Source organism: Crassostrea angulata, chromosome 8 (assembly GCF_025612915.1).
Source record: "Crassostrea angulata isolate pt1a10 chromosome 8, ASM2561291v2, whole genome shotgun sequence".
In the NCBI taxonomy this organism is placed as follows: Eukaryota; Metazoa; Mollusca; class Bivalvia; order Ostreida; family Ostreidae; genus Magallana; species Magallana angulata.
In genome coordinates, this window is record NC_069118.1 from 56,895,194 (window position 1) to 56,901,932 (window position 6,739).

General features: G+C 32.8%; 1 pseudogene; it reads right to left on the reverse strand.

Annotated features, from left to right (window-relative positions):
* Window positions 1–4,904: 4,904 nt before the first annotated feature.
* LOC128161123 (uncharacterized) lies at window positions 4,905–6,078 on the reverse strand (annotated as a pseudogene).
* Between the last annotated feature and the right edge of the window lie 661 nt (window positions 6,079–6,739).

Consider the following 6,739-nt stretch of genomic DNA (forward strand, 5'->3'; position numbering starts at 1 on the left):
GGTAAACTTATGAAGCCACTGCTCAAGACACACGTGTATCTGGGGTATGTATACACATGGTACCCGAGTCTGGTGAACAAGGAGAAGGTTTCACAACTATAGACTGGATAATTGATTTGTGTATAATTTGCTACTCAATTGTTAAAAAATAAAACAGAAAAATAAATTAGACAGTGTAAAATCAAGATTCGTAAGCTAATACATGCTTATAGTCCGACAATCGGTGATTAAAGAATCATGCCTGAGACTATCAAATAGTAAAACTAATGTTCGAAGTAAATGCCTTTATTGTTACTTATCTAATCAAATAACGACCAAATTTCGATTCAGCGATTAAAACCTTTTTTTATGTGATCAAGTAATTATTTTGGAAGTAATTACGTTGGTCTTTATACTTTCTTATTTAATAAAGTGCAACTTTCTTTCGAGCGCTATGGTCAGCAATTTAACCCTTTAACTCCATATAGCTTTAATTGTTATATATACTGACAACGAATCATTATGAAATCTGAATAAACTTGAAAATTTCGACAAAGGATGTAAATAAAGGTAAAATGAAAGTCCATTATCGTATTTTTAAAAGAATACGAGACAGACGTAATCATGCAGCCATCTTGGACTCTCGCCTTGATCCGTTTATAATCCCGTGTTTGTTTGTGAAAGAATGCATACTAATTTGATTGTTATTGGTCCGATATCAATATTATTGAATAATCGGGTGACATCATTTGTAATTTTATGCCTTATACGAGGAATAGACCCCGCGTTACCTTTTACGAAATATGTATTATCAATATTATTAATCAGATAATAATGTCAAAGTTAAATTATTCTAAAGAATAAAAATATTGACAAAATATGATTCTTATAACTATTGTGCTTTGATTAAAAGTCATTTTGCTACATATGGAGTGCATTTATATGTAAAATGTGTTACACATTTGACTACATTCATGAAGCAAGCAAATTTCCGAATTCGGCATAAAATTTTGCTCGATATAATACGGGTTTAAACGCAAACAACAGTGTATTTAGTCATCCAGGGTTGATAAGAAAATAAAACAACAGAAAAAATTGTTCATATATCGATAAAACAATGCAAAAAAACGAACAGTTTTCATACGATATTCCTGTTTCTCAAACAGCGGCGTTGACCCCGTGACGTCACAGTTCATCTCGCGCCAAATTGGCTTGATTCAAAACTCGTTCAGGTGTGAAATCGGGTGTTCCCCTAATATCTCGAAAACCACTTATGCGATTGCTGCAAAATTTTCAGGATGATGTTTTTACACATTGATCTCCATAATATAAAAAATTTACCGGTACTGCAGGTACTCTTTAAAATCTACCCCTGTACTGGCCAGTGAACTGAGGAAACTTTGCATACTTTTGTAAATGCGTCTTTATATTATTTTGGAGGGTGACAGAATATGATTGTCGACCAATGAATATATTGAATACGACAATATGTTGATATAATCTAGATGATAGATGTAAGGCATAAGATGATAGACGAATCAATAGACGTACGACGATTTACTACAAAAAATAGAGAAAAAATATTGTAAATAAACTAATTCAAAAACACACACATACTAATTCATCCTTGCAAATATATGTTGACAATGATGAAACGTATGACTATCAGATATATCAGTACAACCTAATTCAATTAATCATAATAAGATGCATCTAGATATATAAATCTGAAATGCCCTAGTAAATTATGCCTTCCGACAAATGTAAATAAAGAGAGAGGCATAACTCTAGACAACTAAATGATATTATACATGTTGCAAATGGTGTTACCTCCCGTAATATATCAATTATAAACATAATTCAGCGAAGTTGCCAGCGAAATTGTATACATGCCTCGTAATTACACATAATTATCTCCCTTTACCTTTATCAATGTATCATTAATAATGACCTTGAAATATCCATGCATATGCATAAATAGTAACTTTATACCTACACTAAAGTATGAAAATTATCAAATGTACTGTAATATAATTCTACTGCACAATGTACATATGCATTGGAAAACATTCTAACAATATACATATCATAACACTCAGCAATTAAGTAGTTTCCTCTAGTGAAAATTACATTCAATAAAAAGGGATATTGGACATGAGCCCGCCTCACATAAGTTCACGAGCTCTACCGATAAAAATAAGAGGCAGTCTTGGACGAGATTACAGAACGTAGGCAATTCCATCAATGCATTACAACACCATTCGTAAGTGACATGCATATTGAAAAAAAACATGTAACCGAAGAGGGAATATTAATAAACTCTCCTTCTGTATGTATATAAAAATAATTGTTTATATTGTACCTTTTGTAATTAAGTCTCCCAAAAGAAGTTTGGAGACATTGTTTTTGAAAGCGGTTTCTTCTTTTTCTTCTTTCTTGCCTCTGAACTTGTCCATTGCGTTTCTCAGAGATGGCTGCATGAACAGAGTTGTACACAACTCTAGAACTAAAATATGATAGGCCTGCATACCCTAATTTAAAATTTTAATTTATTGTTTTTAAATTGGGGTTGGGCAACCATAGTTTTGGGGGTCAAAAAGGGGTGGAGTCTAACACTGAATCCATAGGGAAAAATTATACACTATATTGTAAATGGTTATCACTTGAAAACCGTTAAAGATATTAACATGGATTTTTCAAATGCTAAATATATTGAGTGTTAATTATGGTCAATATATGGTACGTAATAGATATGATCTTTGGGGACTATATATATTCCCCAACCCCCAGGTTTGGGAAATTACTCAATATTTAAAAAACCGTGACTCCTCACCCCTAAACCATATAAATTCTTGTTTCTTGTGTAATGGGGCATCATATGGTATATAGATTATGGCCATATGGGGGTGGTTCCGTCTACCCCTGAAACAGGAAGTGCCCTAATTTAAATATCTCATTAAATTTCTATGAGATCCCCAACCCCAAACTACTTATATTAAATGGTATATAGGTTATGGGCCCTGGGGGTTGTCCTGACCCCCATTGAACAGGAAGTGTCCAAATATCTCCAAAACGGTTGAGATCCCCACCCCTAAACCAATATATTCTTGTTCCTTGTGTCAAGGAGCATCAAATAATATATAGGTCATGGGCCCCAAGGGTGGTCATGACCCCCTCCCCCCTTTCGAACAGGAAGTGTCAAAATATCTTGAAAACAGTTGAGATCCCCGCCCATAAATCATATATATTCTTGTTCCCTGGGTCATGCCGGTTCACCTGATGTACAGTATCAAATCAAATCATATCAATCAATCAAAATTTAAAACAAAAATGAGTCTCCTTGCAGCAGTGAAAAGTAAGAGTTTATAGGTTTACATAAACAGAAATATTTTCTTTAATATTCAATAGAATTGGTAATTTTTGGTATTTATTTTCTCAGAATTTGTTAAATCTTATTGTTAAAAGCTCTATAAAGTCATTTCAAGAAGAATATGTTATTGATGGTACATATAATTTAGCACGTGTAATTCATTAGATGGATATAATGACATTATCTAATAAATTAATACATTGGTTGTTTGAATATTACTAGACTATATGATCAGAAAATTGAATCATAAGTGTTTAGTTAGCCCCAACAAACAATCAATCAAGTTGATGTATTTAGAGGACTTTTTATCCTCTTGGATAAAATATCCCAACATGGTCATTCATAGGATTTTAAATCCTATAAAAGCCTTTTATAGGATTAATTATCCTATCAACACCAATGATGGGAGAAAAAATCCTACGGGAGTTTATATCCCACAAAGATTTTTTTCTCCCATGGGATTTTGGTGGGGTTTGAGATGGGATGAAAAATCCTACCAAAACCCCATGGGATTTTGATATTTGAGAGACAACTATAAGAAAACTAGAGCAATGTTTACATTCATGCTGACATGATAGGATCAAAGTAAAATGTCCCACCTAGATATATAAACAAAAGTAAGCTATGTCCAATGGAAAGGGTAGCTAAAAGCCCGGACTTTGTTATGGCCGGACTTAAATTTCGCACTGTTTAAATTACGTTATTAACTAGAAGGTCCATTTGATTGTTATATTACCTTAAATAGCCAGTTATATTCATTTCATAAAAAAAATACTGTCAAAATCATTTTTATATTTTCAGTGTTTATAGACACCTAGCATATCGACGTTTTGTTCGATGAATTTGGCAGCGACTTGGGAAAAACAACAGTAGGATTCTGCCTTCTTGTGTTTTTAAAAATATTAGAACTGCTTTTCCCTCCCAATAGTACTGTTTTTAGTACCCATCAATGATTTTATAGGTACAGTGTACATGTATGTACATAAATCATAATTAACCGATTATCATTTTAATGGAATTTGAAATAAAATAATATTGTTTGTAAAGCCTTCTAAACTGGATGTAAATAAAATATCCAACAATAATTTAAAACAATATGAGCTGCAATTTTCATGTTGAAATTTCTTTTTCGAAAATGTTAATTTACACTAAAATGACAAAAATATCATGGTTTTTCACATCTTTTAGCCATATTTTCGTGTGAAAATGCCATTAAGAAGCCTTAATTGAAGCATACTTGAATTATTGTCGTCCTGTACAAAAATTGATTTGCTATATATTCCTTAGAAGAAAAATCTTTCCTCTGACAAAAATTAATGATTTTTTCAAACCTTATATATCATTAAAGTTACAGTTATATGCAGACTTATCATACTAGCAACTTTTTGCAGCAAAATAAAATTCTAAAAAATACACCCCATATTGCTTTAACAAATTTTGTTTAAAATGTCATGATTTTGATAAAGTTTAGAACATTAGATTACGATTTTATTTATTTCAGTTTCTTAACTATCTTCACTTTTTGTTAAAACGACAGATGTGGCGTTTAACAAGTTTAATCTTCTGGATGTGTAGAGGAGTCTTCCATTAGAGCTGAAAATTTCGTCATGGCAGCCTTCTGATTACTCCTAGAATATCGGTAGGAGCCCAACTCCAGTCTCACTTTGACCACTTTTTCCATCAAGACTAGAACATATTATGAAAACAAATATATGGGTACATAATTGATAATGATGATAGAATAATGATATATTTTGTAAAATTTATAAAAACACTTTACCCATAACTAAAGCTTAGAGTTTTTATTTACTATAAGTTTGTTGAACTTTCACTTCCTTTGGAATACCAGCACCTTTTCTGCCTTTTAGATCTGATATCGAGTATATTGACTTCCCATTTTTGTTAACAGCTTGATCCCGATAGGAGTTCTCATTGTGTGTTTTCAAGTATTAGGCAGTAATGTCCAGCCTGAAATAGAGATCAACAGTGTCATTTTATATTCAAATATATTAAAAATCACTTTGATCCTATCTCTATCCTCTAATTCACCATGTAAGCATTTCGTAAACATTTTGAAAATCGCTTTCCGTGACCTTTATTGAACATCAGTGATATGGTTGAGGACGGACAGCCATTCCTTGGACACCAATTTCCCATTAACGTCACTCGATGATGCACACCAGTATAGGTGATTTAAGAATGACCGGGCTCACACTTCTTCTTCTTCTTAACAACAGTCTCCAGCTTTTTGTGCACATCTACATTACAACAATAATTTTGTTAAACAATGTTTTTTTGTAAATAACATGCATACATGTAATACACAAAATACTGTTCATTGAAAAATAAGCTTAATGAGCTAAGTTAAGTTATATCTAGCCACATGCACATGCCAAACATCAAATCAGTGGTTGATATCAGTCCTCTCTTTCTTCATGTAGGCTTTAATCTGGGGATGTCTGTCAGTAACAAAGTCACTTAAAACCACATCCTCTTCTTCCAATTTCTGTAGAAACCTTCATAAACCCTCCATGTCCATCCAGTATGAATATTTGACTTCATTACTCTAGGTAAACAAATTAAAAGCACACAGTTAATATAACAAATATAAAGTTATGGACCGATTCATTTTTTTTTATCAATTGAGTAACTAACAAAGCTTTTCAAGCAACATTTTGGTTTACCTGAATAAGCTGAACATCAAGAATTTGTCTCAGCTCCAGATCCATAAGACTGTATGACCCATATTTGGCTGTGTGTCCTGGCGAACAACACCTAGCTTCTCCTCCAACAACTACAGCCTCATTCTGTTGTCTCATCAAATCAAATAAGGCATCTTGGTGAGCTTTCCAAACCCTTTCCACAGCTTGAACAAGGTAACGCTGCATTATATTGTGGAAAGTTCTTTAAGAAAAAAAAGATACATTGGTGTGCTGAAAAACGTACTTCCATTTTCGATAAACCAGTCTGAAATAGCAAAAATGAGAGTAATGTGGTAGAAACGCTTTGACGGATCCGAGTCAGTGGGAATTTGCGTCAAAATATATGCTTGCAATGAAAAAATAATGAATGATTACGTAAAAAGTGAGTATATTTACTAACAGATTATTTAGGGTTGTGTGTAGAAATTTAGATATGGCAAACGCTGCATAAATAAAATGAGGCAATTCGTTTCTTGAATTTCATGCGCGATTTTAATTTTGATAGATAGAACTTTCCAAACCTGGGTCACCAAGAACGCGGGTTGACTAATCAACGTCATGGCGAAAAGTGTACGGCGAGTTAATCATCGGGCAGTTATCTTGGATCTGACAACTATGGTTTTAGATATGCGAAATATATATGCATATACTTAAATCTAGCGTTTTTGGATTACGTACATTTTTATAT